A 22,993-nucleotide genomic window follows, 5' to 3' on the forward strand; every position below is an offset into this window, starting at 1 on the left:
GAAGTACTAGTGGAATCTATAGGACTGAATACACTACCTGCATAAAAAGGAAAGAAAATATCCAATGAACACACACACAAAAAAAAAAAAGGACTTTACATGAGTATATAAAGAAATGTGGTTTGCATTAAGACAATCAATAGGTATTTTGGATTGGAGGACTAGATAAGGAAGTATTATACAGTCTGTGGTTGCAACGTTTAGACACATGTACTGTTTCCTTTAGGTTCTGGGCTGTACTCTATAGCAACAAATACAATAAGCAGGTACCAGGAAAAGGAAGCATCTTTGTGGTTTCCAGCTGAAGGATGCCCTTTTTTACATAGCCTTGTACCGATGCATCAATGCTTAATTATATATGAATTCAGTCTGACATTTTGTTTAACAATGCTTCTTTATAAAAAAAAAAAAGTTTGAAAGTTATTGTACCACACTTTTAGAAGAATACTACGGTACTTAAACACAGGGTTTTTTGCAAAAAAAACAAACAAACACATTTTTATGCCCTCTTCCGTAATTTTGATAATGCATTATATTTATGCACAAAAACAAACTACATCTTTAAAATTAGCAAAATTGTTAGTTTTTAGATTCATCACTGTATGTTGTAGGGTTCAGCCTCAGCCACACTAAAACCAATTTTCGGTACCTGACCTCACTGCACAGCCAGCATTAACCAGAGTTCCGCCCATACAAGAAACAGGTACAGGTATTTAATCCACTCAAATGTTCCTTATTACCATGTGTGTTGGGTCAGTGTTCTGCTAGAATAAAAATGGTCTCCCAAGGCTTAGGTATCTTGCATGCTACAGGTTTCTTTGTTTAGAACTTGCTACGTTTTTCATCCCAAAGAAGAGATGTATCCTTATAGCATTCCATCATGCTACTTGTTAAGGTCAGTGAGGTTCTGCAGATGAGAGGTCTCTGCTAAACAGTGCCTAGTGCTGAAAGAAAGTTCACCATTAGGGGTTTATTTACCGAGCGCAGGGTTCTAACACCAGATGCTTCCAATCGTAAATATGCCTGAAATTTAGAGAGGGCAATGCATTTATTAGCAGTGCTTGGCGAGTGAAATCATTTCCCTTTTCAATATCAGACATAAACACCATCAGAAGCACCAGGATTTAGAACCTGTCGCTTAGTGAATAAACCCCTTAGCATCAACAGACTTTCTTCATCTAGTAAGTATGAAGTGGACAACATGCTTTATGATTAAATTTATGTGACCTTAATGTGAGATTTTTTTTTTTTTTAAATAGTTTTCCTTTTGTCACACTCTCACAGCCCAGGTACGTGGAAACCCTGGGTTTTTGACACATGAACAGTTTCTCCCATCACTGCCTCTTTCTGTCCATCCCGCTCTCACAGATTGCGAATCAGACTACTCTAGACAGGAGTACAGTTTTATCATATCTCCTTTCAGCTCACGGTCATTAGGTTGACCACTATTGGTCGACATGCATTAGGTTCACAGGGTCACTAGGTCGACATGAACAAGGTCGACATGGAAAAAGGTTGACATGAGTTTTTCACGTTTTTTTAAAGTTTTTCATACGTTACGATCCACGTGGACTACAATTGGGAACGGTAACCTTGCCTTTGCTCGCCATGCGAGGGGACTTGGTGCACTAACTGGGGTTCCCCGTCACTTTACAAAGAAAACGACACCAAAAAAAGTTTTAAAAAAACAACTTAAGTCGACCTTTTTCCATGTCGACCAATAGTGGTCGACCTAAGTCTTGTCAACCTAATGACCCATACCCTCCTTTCTTAATAGACTTGGCATTGCTCCATGTATATTAAGTCTTTTTAAAGTCTGTTACATCCATTTTCTAATTTATGATTTTTTTAATAAGATGTTCTTAGATTTCAATTGACTGCTCTTTGATCTTCATGATGAAGCTCTATGTGGAAAATGACAACTACCAATATGGAGGTTGTTGTATGCTTCCCGTGTTTACACAAGTTTCCTCTGAGTGACCAGATTTCCTCTCATAGCTGAAAAAAATAGTAGTAAGTTAACCAGCTTCTGAGGAAACGTACACTAGTGTGCAAATGTGTGCCAAGTAGAGAATGTAAAGCATCATTTCCCTTAAAGGAAGAGACTGTTGTAAAACATTAAACACTGTCAATAAGGCACTGCATACATTATTGGCACTGGATAAAAGATAATGATAACTGTGGAGCCTCCCAGACAGGTATATTTATTTTTAAAGCAATTGAAACATTAATTGTATACGGGAGAATTACATATCAATTACGTAGATCTGTAGACAAGGGTTGCGTCAGGGTGTATTTTAGTAAAAGGTCAGAATGTTAATGCCATCTTCTGTTCTAACTCATAATGAAATCACTTTTCTTTTATGGTGTGGTTATTTGTGGTAAGGGGACAATATAAACTGAAAATAGCAAAGGGGTAAATACTTTTTATAGCTACTACAGTGTAATGATAGTATATGGTGTAAAAGTGAATGAAAGGAGAAACAATATATATATATATATATATATATATATATATATATATATATATATATATATATATATATATATACATACACACACAACAGAGGAGCACTCACCAGTCAAGATCTTGACAAAGGTCCCACTTGGGACCGAAACGTTGATACACCCCCTTCTATTATGATCTATTGAAAATAAAGAAAAACTGCTTTGAAGACTGGTGAGTGCTCCTCTGTTGTGGATTTACATTGGAAATGATGGGTTATTATCTATCATTATATGGAAGTCACCCCAGCATACACTTAAAAGGCCAGAGTGTGGACTGCTTGGAAATATATATAACCTGTGGCACGACATTTTGCGCAGAGGCGTCACAGCCTTGCCTCCGTCCGCTACAAAATAGTGGACCAGGTTCCTGATTCCATCCGAGGTGGCAACCGAGCAAAAAAATTGCTGCAACTGGAGGCAAGATGGATCCATAAATTGGACACGATCCATCCTCGCGGTCTAAATGAATATTTAAGCCTAAATTGCTTTCTTTGAGGCAGGGTATAGATGCAAGGTTAAGTAAGGCTAATAGAGTACGCATTCCCCCAGTAGCACGTGAAGGGTTACTCAGAACTTAGTAGACAGTGCATCTAAGTTAGAGCACTGGAATCATTAATAAGTTCTAGACAGATGTATACATGGGGACCCACGCACCTGTGAGTGAGGTAGTGGTCTCCCCCTCCAACTGCTGGTTGATTGACGAGGGCAGAGTTTATATAGTTTTAGATCTGTATGGTAGTCTGCTGTATGCGTACCTATCAAGATTAGACATAACAAATGGCAGCAGTATGTGTCTTTATGTTTTTAACTTTTCACTTTATTATGTCAGTATGTATTCTTTAGGTGAGATTAGCTTCATATCACAGATTTTTACGGAGCATAATATGTTCTTCACATCATTTATTGTGCACAGCACTGTGTGCCTTTCTGGCATTAGATGTGTTTTTTAAATATTTATGCATTGTTATATCCACGCAAGTGGTCTGATTTGCACGGTTTGTTATACTTATGTATTTTCTCCTTGTTGTCATGGTAACAAGTTGCCATGACAGTGCAGGTTCCCTGCTCGTGTGGGTCCTCCCCGCGGCTGCGTCGCCCGGCAACGGAGCAACGTCATCCGGAAGGGGCGGGTTCTGCCGAAACCGGAAGTGCGGGCTCCGGGGGTCGGGACGCCGCTGGCCGTGACGGAGGTGGCCGAGTCAGGGACTGGTAAGGTATTTAAGTTTGTTTTATCACTGTGATCACTTGTATTGCTGTGTCCTGAGGAAGGGAGTACGTCTCCCGAAACGTTGATACACATTAAAGCACGTTTTCTACGTTCAAGAAAGTCTCCTGAGTGCCGCCTTCCATTTTCCATATCCAGAGCCATCTTGCTTAAGGAGGGCACCGGAGCAGATTCCCTGCGGGAAAGAGGAGTGCCAGACCAAGGAGAGTATATATATATATATATAGCGTCCTGTCGGCGGCACTCCGATATCACAAAGACACAACAGCAGGTTTGCAGAAATAACAACGTTTCGAAGCTTTAATCACCCCGTCTTCAGGTTATCCTGAAGACGGAGTGATTAAAGCTTCGAAACGTTGTTATTTCTGCAAACCTGCTGTTGTGTCTTTGTGATATCGGAGTGCCGCCGACAGGACGCTATACATGACCCGCTGCCATACGGGTTTAGGAGGGCACCGGACAGTTACATTTTGTGTTTGGGAGTGCTGCCGGAATTATATATATATATATATATATATATATATATATATGAGGTTAAAGGGCTTGTCCTTAATAGAACATGACTCACCTGCACAAAAAAATAAGATTTTACTTACCGATAAATCTATTTCTCGTAGTCCGTAGTGGATGCTGGGGACTCCGTCAGGACCATGGGGAATAGCGGCTCCGCAGGAGACAGGGCACAAAAGCAAGCTTTTAGGATCACATGGTGTGTACTGGCTCCTCCCCCTATGACCCTCCTCCAAGCCTCAGTTAGGTACTGTGCCCGGACGAGCGTACACAATAAGGAAGGATCTTGAATCCCGGGTAAGACCCAAACCAGCCACACCAATCACACCGTACAACTTGTGATCTGAACCCAGTTAACAGTATGATAACAATGAAGTAGCCTCTAAAAAAGATGGCTCACAACAATAATAACCCGATTTTTGTAACAATAACTATGTACAAGTAATGCAGACAATCCGCACTTGGGATGGGCGCCCAGCATCCACTACGGACTACGAGAAATAGATTTATCGGTAAGTAAAATCTTATTTTCTCTAACGTCCTAGTGGATGCTGGGGACTCCGTCAGGACCATGGGGATTATACCAAAGCTCCCAAACGGGCGGGAGAGTGCGGGTGACTCTGCAGCACCGAATGAGAGAACTCCAGGTCCTCCTCAGCCAGGGTATCAAATTTGTAGAATTTTACAAACGTGTTCCCCCCTGACCACGTAGCTGCTCGGCAAAATTTTAAAGCCGAGACCCCCTCGGGCATCCGCCCAAGATGAGCCCACCTTCCTTGTGGAATGGGCATTGACAGATTTTGGCTGTGGCAGGCCTGCCACAGACTGTGCAAGCTGAATTGTACTACAAATCCAACGAGCAATAGTCTGCTTAGAAGCAGGAGCACCCATCTTTTGGGGTGCATACAATATAAACAGCAAGTCAGACTTTCTGACTCCAGCCGTCCTGGAAATATATATATTATATATATATATATATATATAATATATATATTATATATATATATATATATATATATATATATATATATATATATATATATATATATATATATATATATATATATATATATTTTTAGGGCCCCGACAACGTCTAGCAACTTGGAGTCCTCCAAGTCCCTAGTAGCCGCAGGCACCACAATATGTTGTTTCAGGCGAAACGCTGACACCACCTTAGGAAGAAACTGGGGACGAGTCCGCAGTTCTGCCCTGTCCGAATGGAAAAACAAATATGAGCTTTTTTTAAGACAAAGCCCCCAATTCTGACAATCGCCTGGCCGAGGCCAGGGCCACAACATGGTCCCTTTCCATGTGAGATATTTCAAATCCACAGATTTGATCGGTTCAAACCAATATGATTTGAGGAATCCCAACACTACGTTGAGATCCCACGGTGCCACTGGAGGCACACAAGGGGCTGTATATGCAATACTCCCTCGACAAACGTCTGGACTTCAGGAATTGAAGCCAATTTTTTTTCTGGAAGAAAATCTACAGGGCCGAAACTTGAACCTTAATGGACCCCAATTTGAGGCTCATAGACACTCCTGTTTGCAGGAAGTGCAGAAATCGACCTAGTTGAAATTTTTTCGTGGGGCCTTCCTGGCCTCACCCACGCAACATATTTTCACCACATGTGGTGAAAACGTTGTGCGGTCACCTCCTTCCTGGCTTTGACCAGGGTAGGTATGACCTCTTCCGGAATGCCTTTTCCCTTAGGATCCGGCGTTCAACCGCCATGCCGTCAAACGCAGTCGCGGTAAGTCTTGGAACAGACAAGGTCCCTGCTGGAGCAGGTCCTTTCTTAGAGGCAGATGCCACGGTTCCTCTTGGAACAGACATGGTTCTTGCTGAAAGCAAATCCCATCTTAGCTCCCGAGGCCATTAGTCCTCTGTGAGCATCTCTTGAAGTTCCGGGTACCAAGTCCCTCTTGGCCAATCCGGAGCCACGAGTATAGTTCTTACTCCTCTACGTCTTATAATTCTCAATACCTTGGTTATGAGAAGCAGAAGAGGGAACACATACACCGACTGTTACACCCACGGTGTTACCAGGACGTCCACAGCTATCGCCTGAAGGTCTCGTGACCTGGCGCAATACCTGTCCCGTTTTTTGTTCGGGCGGGACGCCATCATTTCCACCTTTGGTCTTTCCCAACGGTTCACAATCATGCGGAAAACTTCCCGATGAAGTTCCCACTCTCCCGGGTGGAGGTCGTGCCTGCTGAGGAAGTCTGCTTCCCAGTCGTCCACTCCCGGAATGAACACTGCTGACAGTGCTATCACATGATTTTCCGTCTAGCGAAAAATCCTTGCAGTTTTGACCACTGCCCTCCTGCTTCTTGTGCCGCCCTATCTGTTTACGTGGGCGACTGCCGTGATGTTATCCCACTGGATCAATACCGGCTGACCTTGAAGCAGAGGCCTTGCTAAGCTTATAGCATTACAAATTTGCTCTTAGCTCCAGTATATTTATGTGGAGAGAATTCTCCAGACTTGATCACACTCCCTGGAAATTTTTTCCCTGTGTGACTGCTCCCCAGCCTCTCAGGCTGGCCTCCGTGGATACCAGCATCCAATCCTGAATGCCGAATCTGCGGCCCTCTAGAAGATGAGCACTCTGTAATCACCACAGGAGAGACACCCTTGTCCTTGGATATAGGGTTATCCGCTGATGCATCTGAAGATGCGATCCGGACCATTTGTCCAGCAGATCCCACTGAAGAGTTCTTGCGTGAAATCTGCCGAATGGAAGCGCTTCGTAATAAGCCACCATTTTTTTACCAGGACTCTTGTGCAATGATGCACTGACACTTTTCCTGGTTTTAGGAGGATCCCGATTAGCTCGGATAACTCCCTGGCTTTCTCCTCTGGGAGAAACACCCTTTTCCTGGACTGTGTCCAGAATCATCCCTAGGACCAGCAGACGTGTCGTCGGAACAACTGCGGTTTTGGAATATTTAGAATCCACCCGTGCTGTCGTAGAACTACTTGAGATAGTGCTACTCCGACCTCCAACTGTTCTCTGGACCTTGTTCTTATCAGGAGGTCGTCCATTTTCTTTGAAGACGAATCCTCATTTCGGTCATTACCTTGGTAAAGACCCGGGATGCCTTGGACACTCCAACGGCATCGTCTGAAACTGATAGTGACAGCTCTGTACCACGAACCTGAGGTACCCTTGGTGAGAAAAGCAAATTTTGGGACATGGAGGTAAGCATCCCTGATGTCCCGGGACACCATATAGTCCCCTTGTTCCCAGTTCGCTATCACTGCTCTGAGTGACTCCATCTGGATTCGAACCCTTGTAAGTGTTCAAATTTTTCAGATTTAGAATCGGTCTCACCTAGCCTTCTGGCTTCAGTACCACCCTATAGTGTGGAACAATACCCCTTTCCTTGTTGTAGGAGGGGTAATTTTATTATCACCTGCTGGGAATACAGCTTGTGAATTGTTTTCAATACTGCCTCCCTGTCGGAGGGGGACATTGGTACAGCAGACTACAGGAACCTGCGAGGGGGGAAACGCCTCGACATTCCAATCTGTGCCCCTTTGATACTACTTGTAGGATCCAGGGGTCCTGTACGGTCCCAGCGTCATGCTGAGAACTTAGTAGAAGCGGTGGAGGGCTTCTGTTACTGGGAATGGGCTGCCTGCTGCAGTCTTCTTCCCTTTCCTCTATCCCTGGGCAGATATCTTATAGGGACGAAAAGACTGAGGCTGAAAAGACGGTGTCTTTTTCTGCAGAGATGTGACTTAGGGTAAAAAACGGTGGATCTTCCAGCAGTTGCCGTGGCCACCAGGTCCCATGGACCGACCCCAAATAACTCCTCCCCTTTTATACGGCAATACATCTTTGTGCCGTTTGGAATCTGCATCCCCTGACCACTGTCGTGTCCATAAACATCTTCTTGCAGATATGGACATCGCATTTACTCTTGATGCCAGAGTGCAAATATCCCTCTGCGCATCTCGTATATATAGAAATGCATCCTTTAAATGCTCTATAGTCAATAAAATACTGTCCCTGTCAAGGGTATCAATATTTTTAGCCAGGGAATCCGACCAAGCCACCTCAGCTCTGCACATCCAGGCTGAGGCGATCGCTGGTCACAGTATAACACCAGCATGTGTGTGTATACTTTTTAGGATATTTTTCTGATAAGTATGTGAGCGCCTTATCCACCCTGAGGAGTGTTTCCCAATGCGCCTTAACTTCTGGCGGGAAAGGGTATACCGCCAATAATTTTCTATCGGGGGAAACCCACGCATCATCACACACTTCATTTAATTTATCTGATTCAGGAAAAACTACAGGTAGTTTTTTCACCTCACACATAATACCCTTCTTTGTGGTACTTGGAGTATCAGAAATATGTAACACCTCCTTCATTGCCCTTAACGTGTGGCCCTAAAGGAAAATACGTTTGTTTCTTCACCGTCGACACTGAAATCAGTGTCCGTGTCTGGGTCTATGTCGACCGACTGAGGTAAATGGGCGTTTTTACAAGCCCCTGACGGTGTCTGAGACGCCTGGACCTGTACTAATTTGTTCGCCGGCCGTCTCATGTCGTCAACCCACTTGCAGCGTGTTGACATTACCACGTAATTCCATAAGTAAGCCATCCATTCCGGTGTCGACTCCCTAGAGAGTGACATCACCATTACAGGCAATTTGCTCCGCCTCCTCACCAACATTTTCCTCATACATGTCGACACACACGTACCGACATACAGCACACACATAGGGAATGCTCTGATAGAGGACAGGACCCACTAGCCCTTTGGGGAGACAGAGGGAGAGTTTGCCAGCACACACCAAAATGCTATAATTATACAGGGACAACCCTTATATAAGTGTTCCTCCCATATAGCATTTAATATATATATGTATATCGCCAAATCAGTGCCCCCCCTCTCTGTTTTAACCCTGTTTCTGTAGTGCAGTGCAGGGGAGAGCATGGGAGCCTTCCCCTCAGCCTTTCTGTGAGGGAAAATGGCGCTGTGTGCCGAGGAGAATAGGCCCCGCCCCCTTTTCGGCGGGCTTCTTCTCCGGAGATTGTGAAGTCTGGCAGGGGTTAAATACATCCATATAGCCTCAAGGGCTATATGTGATGTATTTTTCGCCATACAGGTATTCTACATTGCTGCCAGGGCGCCCCCCCCCCCGCACCCTGCACCCTCCGTGATCGCTGTGGGAAGTGTGCTGACAGACAATGGCGCACAGCTGCAGTGCTGTGCGCTACCTGAGGAAGACTGAAAAGTCTTCTGCCGCCTGGTTCCGGACCTCTTCAATCTTCAGCATCTGCAAGGGGGTCGGCGGCGCGGCTCCGGGACGAACCCCAGGGCGAGACCTGTGTTCCGACTCCCTCTGAAGCTAATGGTGTCCAGTAGCCTAAGAATCCAATCCATCCTGCACGCAGGTGAGTTGAAATTCTCTCCCCTAAGTCCCTCGATGCAGTGAGCCTGTTGCCAGCAGGACTCACTGAAAATAAAGAACCTAAAAACTTTTTCTAAGCAACTCTTTAAGAGAGCCACCTAGATTGCACCCTTCTCGGACGGGCACAAAAACCTAACTGAGGCTTGGAGGAGGGTCATAGGGGGAGGAGCCAGTACACACCATGTGATCCTAAAAGCTTGCTTTTGTGCCCTGTCTCCTGCGGAGCCGCTATTCCCCATGGTCCTGACGGAGTCCCCAGCATCGACTAGGACGTTAGAGAAATATTGTTAGGGCCCTGCCCTATGAAATCTGACCCCCGCCCTCTGCCCTTACCTGATGCAAAGAGGCAGTGAGCACATGGGGGGGAATTCAACCATTTTTGGACACCCGCAGCTCCAGTCTTAAGAGTGACTGGGGCTTCTTGACATTTTCTTCATGTGCAATATCGCAATGTTATGTAGTCACTGGTCTTCAGACCATTTTCGATCTGTTTCTGTGTTACCGTATTCAATAAAAATACTTTGAAAAAAAAACCCATAAAGTGACGTGAGCTATTAATTCTTTGTGCCGATGGGCACAAATTCTGTAGACGCCCACTACAAATATGCAAATAGTCGGGCTTTGCCATTTCGGCAGCACACCCAATACAGTGAACAGGTTTAGACACTTTACGCATCTAAATTCAATTCATTTGAGTGCGACACGCGCGATAAATAAAGGGTGCAGACATCAGAAAAACAACTGAGTACCTCCTGTCAAACGCACATTACTTACATGCGGCTAAAAACAACTGACTGAATTCTCCCCTAGGAGTCTTAGAAATGGAGGATCCAGTGGAGGTCACTTTCGAAGCACAAAATGGACGATTCACAGCGGCAACAGCACCTTTGTGCTCCCTGTGATACTAAATATGCACGGGTTCTTCTGGATTTCCAACACAATGCATAGCTTACAGAGCAGGGAAGTCATGTCTGCAAAGGATAGGACCTTATTGAGCACAGCAAAACATTTGTATACAATATAATATATACATACAGTATACTGTAAATATTTTAAGCATGATTGCACATTTCCACTACTTGAATTTTGCAGCATCTCAGAACAAGCAGTCTTTTGGCCTTATCATATACTTTAGGGGGGAATTGGTATGTTTTTCCGACAGACGGGATGCCACCTGTCAGGATACAGACACCGGCATCCCGTCTGTTGGAATCCCGGCAGCTTTGCTCGCCGCAGGTTATATTCCCACTCGGTTGGTGGTGTGGACCCACCAACCGAGTGGGAATATCAGTCGGTGGTCAGGATTCCAACCGTCTCTATTTCACCGGTTGTCGGGATTCAAGCGTCGGTCTCCTGAACTCCGGGATCCCAACAGACGGTATTTTAACTGCATCCGCTTTAGGGGGACCTGTGTTGCATTTCCATGTTGAAGTTTGGCAGAGAACTGAATTTTCAGACACACATCAAGCACTGTTAGAAAATGCTTAGAAGAGCCGTATTATTCACTTATCATTTGTAGAACTGAAATTAAGCAATATTTTAGGTAAAAACTTTTACAATTTATTTAAATGACAACTGAAGAAAAAAGGTGTTTTGGTCGCCCGTGGAGGTACACGATCATAGACTACCAGGGCCCATACATCAGTAGTCTCCAAAAAAAAAAAAAACGATTTACAGACTCTGCTTTTTATTTTATCAATTTAAAAATTTTCCAATCCACCAATATGCGCCCAAACATTGCAGATATTTTTCAGTGATCCACAGATCATTTTTATCCAAGTATCAGATCTGCAAATCATGAAAGTTACCATTTCAATAGTAAAACACTAGTAAGGGTCTACAAATCGGCTAATTGTTACCAATCACTAACAATCTACAGCCCCGACTGCTCTGTGAAATCCAACATATTGCGCAACATGATTTGCTGATTCCGATCAGAATCTGCGATTGGAGAACCCCATTTGACAATGTTTTTGCATACTCCTCTTCAAAACGCAGAATTGCTGCAATTGATAGCTTGTGTATTAGGCCTGATGTGGGGTTGTACATATATGCTGACAGGAATGAATCTCTATAGTCGCCAATATGAGTGCTGCACATATCTTGCAGTGCTCACCCACCACGTGTACACTTTTGCCTACCCTATATGCGATACATACGCTTGTCCGAAATTCAGAAAGTCAACAAGCAGGAGATCGGTGGCACAACAGACACTGTAAAATGCTGCACAAAGCACTGTAATGGTGTGGATAGTCTACGTGTAAACATACTGGCAATGTGCTGCGCCTGCAATTTCACAGAAATGGCTGTTCTAACATTTAAAAACCATAACTACATGGATTCAACTACACTAAAAAACATCATTTTTTTTTTAATGTATAAAGGCCCTCATTCCAAGATGATTGTAGCTGTACACGTCGCTCCCCGCTCCGCAGCGGCTTCGTATGACGTCACGCAGCCGCTGTGGGCCGCTCCCCGCACGGTTCGTTGGCAGGTCTGCGCCCATGAAACAGCGGCCAAACAACACCGTTCTGCCCCCTCCCGCCCAGCGACCATCTCTGCCTGTCAATCAGGCAGAGGCGATCGCAGCCCAGCTACGGCCTTCTGGCATGCGCCGGCGCACTACGGCACCGGCGCATGCGCAGTGGGTACCCGTTCACTCGGCTGCGATAAAAAGTAGCAGGCGAACGGGTCAGAATGACCCCCAATAGCAGCTGCGCCTTAAGCTGGGTACACACTGGGCGATATATTGTCCATTCGAGCAACATATCATAGGGGTCGATTCTATTCGGCAACTTAAGAATAGCGCCGGGAATTAGGTCCCGACGCTATTCAATTCAGCTTCAGTTAAGTCGGCGATGTTCCGTTCTCGCCGACTTAACAGGTAGTTTTGTCGGGAGAACGGGCAATCTCCGACTTAACTCCCCGGCGCGAGGCTGATTCCCGACAGAATCAGCCTCGCGCCGGCCGCGAGGCAGCACTTTTGTCGGGTTTCTTCTCTCATCCCCCGGGGATGAGAGAAGAATTCCCGACAATTGCGGGTCACTAGCAGCTAAATTGAATAGCGTCGGGAGCTAATTCCCGGCGCTATTCTTAAGTTGCTGAATAGAATCGACCCCATAGACAGATAGCACCTGCCCTACAGCACAACCGATGACCGATATATCTGCAAATATATCAACGCATCTGGCTGCTAACTGCCCGTACACTTGGTGGCTGCAGGGACCGACGTCACAGCTGGGTGGGCAAACATATCAAGTGGCCGATCGGTAAGTGTATATGCTTACCTGAAGGCCGCTTGGTCAGCACGTTGGCAGACAGACATTCCACTCTTACATACAAAAATGTTGCATCTTTTGCTATTGAAGCTAGGTTTAACATTTGTAGGTTTGCTTAAACATGGGGGAAAACATATATATTGCTATACTGTAAAGCATGGGTCTTCAACTGAAGCCCTCTGGCTGCTGTGGAACTAAACATCCCAGCATGCCATGCCACAGTTTTGCTATTAAGGCACGCTAAGTGGGGTATACAATTAGCTTCGGCATTTTCAGAGCTATCAAATTTACCCCACTGTATATTCAATTGTGGACCATTTTCACCCGTTTTTAAAGGCATTTTTCACCAATGCCTTTTTACTTTTGTGAAAAGACAATGACAAAAGATGCCTCTAAATTGGCGAAAACAGGCCACATTTTCGCAGGCGTGAAAACATGTGGATTCGCTGATCCACGTGTTTTTTGCTCCTGACAAATGTTTCGCTTGGGTGAAAAAATGGCCCTGCTATTGCATAGGGCGAATCCCCATTCACCCTAAAAAAACGAAAGAAAGAAAGAAAAAAAAAGCTAAAAGTGCCATGTTTTCGCCTAGGCAAAAAAGCGGCACTAATTGAATACCCCCTAAAACTGAAGCAGGGCATGCTGGGATGTGTAGTTCCACAGCAACTGGAGGGACGCAGGTTGAAGACCCATGCTGTAGAGAATATCTATATGGTTATTTCTACATTATGAATTTTTCTTCAGTGTTCGAATAATCTTTTACTCAAATATTTAGGCATTGCTAAGGACAGGCTGTCATTTTTGTGTCAGCCCATGATGAACATATCCTTCTGTCGGTCTGCTTGTCACAGCTAGAGCATCACAGAGTGGTCACTGCTTGCACTTTCCACAGCAGATACCAGGCAGACGTATCATCATGGCACTCCAACAGCAAAAGCAGAGACATTACACCCCATTATATATATATATATATATATATATATATATATATATATATATATATATATATATATATATATATATATATTCTTAAATGTTACATTTCTGTTTATCAAGAAAATAAATAAACCCCAGATATTAAATTAGAGTGATCACAGTTTTGTTTAATTGCACTTTGTGGCAAGATAAGTGGTAACTGATAAATGAGGTATGAGAGTAACTCCTATTTACACAGGGTTATGAGACACTCACCACCACATTCCAGACTATGACAAGCCTGCCCAAGAAATCATCACACTGCAATTCGCCTACCAACTGACATGTTTTCTGGATGACAAAGGCATGAGCCAGCCACTTGCACCGGAAAAGCCGCAGAGACACAAAACCTTGCATTAAATCACAGCAACTAAATCTCCCACCAGTACATAGCAGGTTAATCATCTTGACCATGAAAAGAAGTGCACTCCCAAGCAACTGAACCAAACACTAATGATCATTACACCTCCCTCTCACCACATGTTACTGCTTACAGGCCCATGTGCCTGGATATACAGTGATTCTCTGCATAACATTCCAGATTACAAAGTACCTCGGGGTAAGGCATTCTCTCGATTCCTCTTTGTAATGTAGCCCCAACTGCACAACAGATACCTGATAACATGCAGCGCCAGCGGACAGTACCTCCAGAAGCTGCAGTATTACCAGCATTAATGCCCTGTAAGCCCTTGTGACAGAAGAGGATAGCAAAAGCAACCTTGGACTGGAATCACAAAGCAGCAAACATCCCCTTAGTGCGAAATGTACTAAATCCTTTCATCCTATTTGTAATGCATAACATATGTAATATCAGCTGTATCCCATGCAGCCACTTAAGCAACTATATAAAGGTTTCTGTAGAAATGAGTTGAGGCAAAAGCCTGCTGCCTGGCAGCACCGTACACTTCGCTAACCTCATATACATTATATTATGTGTGCAAGTGGCAAGAACCCTAGTCAGTAAGGCATGTGCAGCAATTTTCCCTAGACAGATGGTCTATAGAGGGGTGGTCTTCTGTATGCCGGCGGTCGGGCTCCCGGCGCTCAGTATACCGGCGCCGGGAGCCCGACAGCCGGCATACCGACACTTATTTTCCCTCGTGGGGCGCGCCACCGTGCCCGTAGCGTGGCGAGCCCGCAAGGGGCTAATTTGCGCTCGCCGCGCTGTCGGTAAGCCGGCGGTCGGGCTCCCGGCGCCGGGATGCTGGTCGCCGGGAGCCCGACCGCCGGCCAGCTGTAGTGAACCCCTATAGAGAAATCATTCTGGAGTACAATAACTTGGCACGGTAGTTTAAAAAAAAAAAATTATACATATATATATATATATATATATATATATATATATATATATATATATATATATATATATATATATATATATATATATATATATATATATATATGGGTTTCTTTTGATACTGCTAGAACTTAAGAATGTCCTGTCAGGAGGGGCTGATGCACTGTAGCAGCAACTGCGCAAACAACAAAATAAAACTCAGCGAAACATTAAACAATAAACAGACAAAGGTTAGCAGGGGGGAAAAAAAGGTTTTCCATACAGTCATAATAGAAAGAGATAGAGAATAACCTTGCAGAGCCTGTTCTACGTGCAAGCATTCAGAGGGCCGCCTGGTGAAAGTGAAGGACAGCGCTAGCAAGTCACTAGCATTCCACAGAACACACAATTGTATTCTTGTACAGGATGGGTAACAAGAGACATCAAAGCAGGAGACAGAGAACAGCCACCCTGATGGTGTTTTGTGGTTATATTGAAAATAAGTTGCGATCATTTCTTCCTGCTCTAACAAATATTAGCTGCACCCAATAGAGAGCAGTGCTAGTGCTTGCTGGATAGGCATGGGGTGAGAGGGCAGCCAGGAGAGTCACACTATCAGAGGGGTCTGGGACTCAGGGTCGACAACAAAAAGGTCGACACGCCTTAGGTCGCCGCCAATTGGTCGACACACCTTAGGTCGACATGGACAACAGGTCGACATAGACAAAAGGTTGGCCCTGAACAAGGACGACATGGAAAAAGGTCGACAAGAGTTTTTTATGGGTTTTTTGTGTCGTTTTCTTCGTAGAGTGACAGGGAACCCGAATTAGTGCACCGCTTCGCTCGCCATGCTTCGGGCATGGTGCCTTCGCTCCGCTACCGCTTCGCTCAGCACAGATTACCGTTCCAATCGTAGTCCACGTGGATCGTTAAGTATGAAAAGGTTCAAAAAAAAGAAAAAAATCGTGAAAAACTCATGTCGACCTTTTTCCATGTCGACCTTGTTCCTGTCGACCTTTGTCCAAGTCGACCTAAGGTGTGTCGACCAATTGGCGTCGACCTAAGGTGTGTCGACCTTTTTGTTGTCGACCTGGAGTCCGGATACCCTATCAGAGGGCTGACACACAGCAGAAGGAAAAATAAATATTTGCAGATGTCCCAGAGAGATGACAGTGGCCCGGGGGCAGGGAAGTGCACGGGATTAGGGTGTTACTGGGGAAAGCTGGCACAGTGGGGCCACCAGGTGGGCGCCGGGGGCGGGGTCTGGTGGGCGGGGCCAGTAACAGTACAGGTGACAGGAGTCAGGCAGGGACAGGGAAGGGTAGAGGGAGCACTCCCATAGCTCCAGCTGCCGGCCGGGTGGAGACGGGAGAGGAGGAATCGCCCGCGGGTACAGCAGCCGTCAGAGAGTGGGGAAAGTTCGGCATGGTGCGATCAGCGCAGCCTCCCGCATGCTCACCCTGCCCCGCTGTGCTGCTGCGGAGATAACAGGCGGCCACCTGCCATCTCCTGCCCGCTACATGCCCCCAGCCCCCCAACAGCCGACTTACCGCCTCCTCAGCCAGCACTCCGGGAGGAGCCGAGTCTCAGAAGTCCCCCAGCGGACAGACAGTGCGGTCAGAGCGGCCGCCCGCCACAGTGACCACTATGAGGAAGTCAGCACGCAGCCGCCTGTGTGTGCGCTCCGGTCCCGCCCCCGGCCGCCGCGTCACCGCTGCCACCTCCCGGGACGCGCGTCACCCTCTGCTCCGCCAACCTGCGCCAGAGACGTCACTGCTTTGTGCGGACACTGGGAGAGGGACTGGCGGCGGGGTCACCGCAAGGGGTTACTCGCAGTATCACCAATACTCCCCAGCCCAGCACCGCGCATTTCCTTATCTGCCCCGTACGTCACGCTGCAGTGTCACCTGTGCTCACTCTCTGATATATACCTGTCACCTGCCCAATAGGCAACTACTCTCCACCAGTATATATCACCAGTGTTCACTCACTGATATATACCTGTCACCTGCCCAATAGGCAACTACTCTCCACCAGTATATATCACCAGTGCTTACTCTCTGATATATACCTGTCACCTGCCCAATAGACAACTACTCTCCACCAGTATATATCACCAGTGCTCATTCTGTACTGTCCCCTGCCCCACAGGCCACTCTCCAGTATCACCAGTACTCACTCTGGTGATATCTATATACCTGTCACTTACCCCATTGGTAACTACTCTCCAGTAACACTAGTGCGGAGTGCTCACTCTGATATATACATCACCTGTCACCTATCCCACAGGTCACTCCAGTATCACCAGTGCTTACTCTGTGATATAGACAGTACCTATCACCTCTCATACATACCTGTCACCTGCCCATAGGTAACTACTCTCCAGTATATATATATATATATATATATATATATATCACTAATGCTCACTCTACTGTCCCCTGCCCCACAGGCCACTCTCCAGTATCACCAGTGCTCTTTCTCTGATACAGTATATACCTGTCACGTGCCCCGTAGGTAACTACTCTCCATTCCATATATATCACCAGTGCTCATTCTGTACTCTCCAGTATTACCAGTGCTCATGTGATATATAATTGTCTCCTCTGATACATACCTGTCACCTGCCCCATAGGTAACTACTCTCCAGTGTATCACAAATGCAACCTCTGTGATTCAGTATATGTCTGTCACTTGCCCCATACATCATATTACAGTATATACCTGTCTCTTGCGCCATAGGTCACTCTAGTACGTATTCTGGGGGAACTGTATCAAACCTAAACAGTGAAGTGGATAAAAGCAGAAGTTACCTATAGCAATGAGCTTCTACTGTACCTGTCATTTTATAGCTTGTACTTGATTAATGCTAGCTGTAAGCTGATTGGTTGCTATGGGTAACATCTCTCAATCCATTGTGTCATTACCACTTTTGATATTTATTAGCAGTTATATATATATGATTCACATAAATTCAGTGATTCAAAAATAATATTTTGCCATTCACATCAGTCCCTGCCCCAGTGGAGTTTAAAATCCATATTCCATGCCACTGGTAAATACTAGGATTAATTTTAGTCAAAAGCCAAATAACCTACCAGTATGTTTATGGAATGTGGGAGAAAACTTACTGACACCGCTTTTATACTAAAACTAGGTGCTTCATCGCGCCCTACGGGCGCTCTTCACACCGTCGCAAGGGGCTACGCCCCGTTAACCCCTGCATGCCTTTCTGGGGTTCAATATTTGTATTATATGGAGTATTATCTGCATTCCTTTGTTAGTGGGTAAATATTGCACAATGAAAGGGCGTGCGATGGTGAAGGAGGCGCAGCCCCTTGCGACGGCGTGAACAGCACCTGCAGGGCACGATGTACAGAATGTAGTGGGTGCGGGGGGGACTGCGGATGGGGGAGGGAGTCTATAGATGCTGCGGGTGGAGGGGGGTGCGGAAGCGGGGGGGGAGGCCGGATGGGGAAGGGTCGGGAGGTGCTGAGGGTGGGGGAGGGGCAGAGGAGTGGGGGCTGCAGATGGGGGAGGGGTCCGGAGGCACTGCAGGTGGGGGAGGGGCAGGGGTGCCATGGGTGGGGGATGGGCAGGTGCAGGGATGTTGCGGATGGGTGAAGGGTTCCGGAGGTGCTGTGGGATGGGAAGGGGCGGGGGTGCGGTAGGGGGTCCGGAGGCGCCGTGGGTGGGGGAGGGGAAGGTGCAGGTGATGCGGCGGATGGGGAAGGGGGTCCGGAGGCGCTGCAGGTGGTGGAGGGGCAGGTGCAGGGGTGCCATGGGTGGGGGAGGAGTGGGGGAGGGGGGTACCACGGATAGAGGAGGGTGTCTTCAGGTGGAGGGGGGGCAGGTGTGGGGGGAGACATATATGGGGGTGGATGGTGGAGGGGGTCTGGAAGTGCTGTGGGTGGTGGAGGGGCAGCGGAGTGGGAGCCGCCGGTGGTGTAGGGGGTCTAGAGACACAGCCTGTGGGGGAGGGGTGGAGTGCCGCATGTGGTGGTGGGGAAGGTGCGGAGGTGTGGTGCATTGGGGAGGGGTCTGGAGGCGCCGCGGGTACTATACCTGGCAAAAAGGTAGTTGGAGGGTATGCAGTAACAGGGTCAGAACAGGGGTGACGGGGCCAGGACCGGGGTGACGGGGTCAGAACAGGGGTGACGGGGCCAGGACAGGGGCGACGGGGCCAGGACAGAAATGATAGGGACAGGATAGGGGTGACAGGGCTAGGGTAGGGGCGGCAGGACCAGGACAGGGGTGACAGGGCCAGGATAAGGGTGACAGGGCCAGGATAAGGGTGACAGGGCCAGGATAAGGGTGACAGGGCCAGGATAAGGGTGACAGGGCAAGGCCAGGGGTGACAGGGCAAGGCCAGGGGTGACAGGGACATGACAGAACACAGGGCACGGGAGAGATTGGTATTAGGGACAAAACAGTGGTGACAGACAGATGTGTCTTACCGGAGTCACTGCTGCTGTTCCACTCCAACCTGTTGGGATCTGCTGCTGGTGGAGACTTGGCATGGCTGACTCTCTCAGGCTGGAGTCCTGCTTCCTCTGTCCATCCGCATTCCTCCCCCCTCCTCAGTCACACACCGCGGACCTCGCGCGGCTGCCGGGCACTGTGGTAAGGGGAGACTGGGAGTGACTGGTTAGCCCCCAGAAGACACTGCGGCTGGAGGGAGGAGGGGGTCATAGCATGCACATGGCGTGGACCTCGCAGCTGCCGGGCACTGTGGTAAGGGGAGACTAGGAGTGACTGGTTAGCACCCAGGAGACGCTGCGGCTGGAGGGAGGAGGGTGTCGGAGCCTGCAAGCAGCGTGGACTTCTGCAGCGCTGCCCGCCGGCTAAAGTGTGTGGAGCTGGGTGCACCTCACTGCAGGTAGCGGTGGGGTTGCTGGGGCTGGAGATAACAGAGGCGGTACGGAACCTGCACAGCGGCAGGTGCACCACAAAACTGCAGCTAAGAAGCGTGGAGTGTGCCAGAAAGTGACGCTCCTCTGCGCCAGAGAGCCCCTGCTGAGTATGCTGATGTGGGGGGTCAAGCACACAGTGAGCCGGTGCCCATCTGTCTGTATGGCATACCCCCTCACACACCACCATACCTCCCAACTGTCCCGATTTTCGTGGGACAGTCCAATTTTTTGGGGTCTGTCCCGCTGTCCCACCCGCAGGCCGCAGTGTCCCACGTGGGGCGAGGGGCAGTTGGGAAGCTCCTGTACTCGCTGTTCTGCTTAGCAGAGCAGCGGTGAATAGACGCTGTGCGCATGCGCACAGCTTCTATTTAGTGGAGACAGAGGGAGAGGGGGCATCAGGGGGTACGGATTAAGAGGGGGTTCCGGCAGCAGAGCCGTATTAAGGGGGGAGGGGCCCAGGGGGTACGTACCGCGGGCCCCACAATTTTAGGGGGCCCCCGGCTGGAGTAGCTCTGTCCCAGCTCTGAAGCTCCCCCGTCCTGTCAGTAACAGTAGCAGCTTTGTGCTACAGTCAGCACACGCTGCTGCGTGTTGGCAGGTCTGTGGGTATTGCAGGGAGGCAGAAGCCTCCCTGCTTTCTTCTGCCTGTGCGGGGGTGTGTGTGTGTGTGGGGGGGGGGGGGGGGTTGGATTTACCCCTAGCTGAGGGGCCAAAATCCCTTTAAAAAAGAAAAATCCCGGAATTTGCACAAGGGGGCGTGGCCACGCGTCCCGCGATTAGGCCACGCCCCCAAACCCACAGCAGGCACCGCAATGAGATGACTCAAGTGCCCTGGGCCCCCCAGACTTACAATCCGCCCCTGGGGGCATGCCGGCAGCTCACAGAGTGCTGGGCATGCCCCCTCACTGATGAACACGGGGCGTGGCTCACGATCGCGGGTCCTCCCGCAAAGCCACACCCCTTTCGTGGACCACGTCCCCTTTTTTCGCCGCACGTGTGTCCCTCCTTCTGCCTGAAGAAAGCTGGGAGGTATGCACCCCTGTCTCCCTGAAGAAAGCTGGGAGGTATGCACCCCTCCCTGTGCCATGCCTCCCTTCTGCTCCTAGTCTCCTATAGATTTGCCCAGATCTGTGACTCATTTGACTAACTCCGTCCAGTGTTGTGACTCCGCCCAGCATTAGCAAATGAAGCACAAAGTCACAGATCTGGGCTATTATATAGAAGATGACGGGTTGCAGTCGGGAGCAGGTCACGGGTGCTTCCCAGGTGCGACCCATCAAGAGACCCCTTTCAGACAGTGGCCTGCCCCGGCATATTGCTGGGTTGGTGATGTCACTGCTGACATGTGCTGAGGCGGCGCTTGGAGATAAATTGATCTCCAAGCGCCGCTTATTCTCTATGCAGTGAACGGGTCCCTCCCGGGACAAACCCTTAAAGCTAGTCGGCTTGGATTCCCGGGTAACTGGACCCGGGTTTACCCTTTTACAGTACACCGATCCACTCCTGTCTTATCACGGCAATAACCCGGGGTTTTAGTGTTGGTGTAAAAGGGGTATGAACCAGCAGAGCCGGCCATAGGCATAGGCAAACTAGGCAATTGCCTAGGGCATTTGATATGCCTAGGGGCATCATCAGCTTCTGCTGATTAAAATGATATGCGGCATGCCTATATTCCGTGTGTAGCATTTCATATGCAGATACAGCCACAGTCTCACACAGTATATAGGCATGCTGCATATCATTTTAATCAGCAGAAGCTGCTTGTGCATCCTAGCCACACAGCAATGCAAATAAGATGCATTTTCATTAAAAAAAAGGTGCCCGATGTTAGCATTGAGGCAATATTTATGAGGACACATCTGTATCCAAGCAGAGGCAGAGGTCACAGTGTTAGTGGCAGTGTGAGTGCTGTGTGCATGTGAGTGGGTTGGTTGTGCAGTACTGTTCAGAATATGTGTAAGGAGCATTATGTGTGTCATGTAAAACTGCATTAATAATGTGCAACATATGTGTAAGGGGCACTGTGTGTGTCATTATGTGTATATGGGCATTAATAATGTGCGGCATATGTGTAACAGGGTACTACTGTAGGTGTGTCATTATATGTATAGGGGCACTAATAATGTGCAGCAAATGTGTAGGGGGCACTACAGATGGGTCCACATTTATCTTGACCTTTAATAGGAGTAACTGATACTGTCCAGTCAGACTTAATCCCCTGCTATAATAACTTAATCCCCTGCTGTATTGTTCTCTGTATTGTATTGCAGTTGAGAACAATAGATGAAGGGTTTATGCTAATAAATCATGTTGTGCCTAGGCGCAGAAAACTAGTCAAGATATCCGTGGACCCATCTGTATGTGTGTTATTATGTGTGTAAGGGCATTACTAATGTGCGGCATATGTGTAAGGGACATTATGTGTAAAAGGGCATTAATAAAGGTTGTCATAATGTGTAAGGCGCATTATGTTTATAAGGGCATTAATAAGGTGTCTCATGTGTAAGGGGCATTACTGTGTGGAATGTGTGTAAATGCATTACTTATGTGTGGCATTATCTGTATAAGGTGCTTTCTAGGTGGCGTTGCAGATAGAAAGGACACTACCGTGTCGTCTGATGTGAATAAAGAGCAATAGGGTGTGGTGTAATGTGAATAAGGGGCTCTACTCGGAGGAGTAACGTTTATAAGGTAAAGTGATACTACTATGGGATGTAATATGAATTATGGACACTATCGCATGATCATATGTGAATAAAGTAGCAGTACTGTGTGGAGTAATTGGAATTGGGGTTATTGTGTCGCCATGCCCCTTGCCAGCAAAAACACCCCTTTTTGGGCTGTGCGCCATATGTGCGGTCTGTTCCT

At 47.5% G+C, this 22,993-nt stretch overlaps 1 protein-coding gene across 6 annotated transcripts in view; it reads right to left on the reverse strand.

Moving 5' to 3' along the window:
- ARHGAP12 (Rho GTPase activating protein 12) overlaps window positions 1-17,070 on the reverse strand; it is a 254,644-nt gene extending 237,574 nt beyond the window's left edge. The window contains exon 1 of one of the 6 annotated variants that reach the window (XM_063922071.1): window positions 16,763-17,070. The gene's annotated coding sequence lies outside the window, so the exon portion shown is untranslated. The remainder of the gene's footprint in view (window positions 1-16,762) is intronic. The other 5 variants (XM_063922070.1, XM_063922074.1, XM_063922073.1 and 2 more) reach the window with 5 other exon arrangements.
- Between the last annotated feature and the right edge of the window lie 5,923 nt (window positions 17,071-22,993).

Source organism: Pseudophryne corroboree, chromosome 5, assembly GCF_028390025.1.
Source record: "Pseudophryne corroboree isolate aPseCor3 chromosome 5, aPseCor3.hap2, whole genome shotgun sequence".
Lineage (NCBI taxonomy): Eukaryota > Metazoa > Chordata > Amphibia > Anura > Myobatrachidae > Pseudophryne > Pseudophryne corroboree.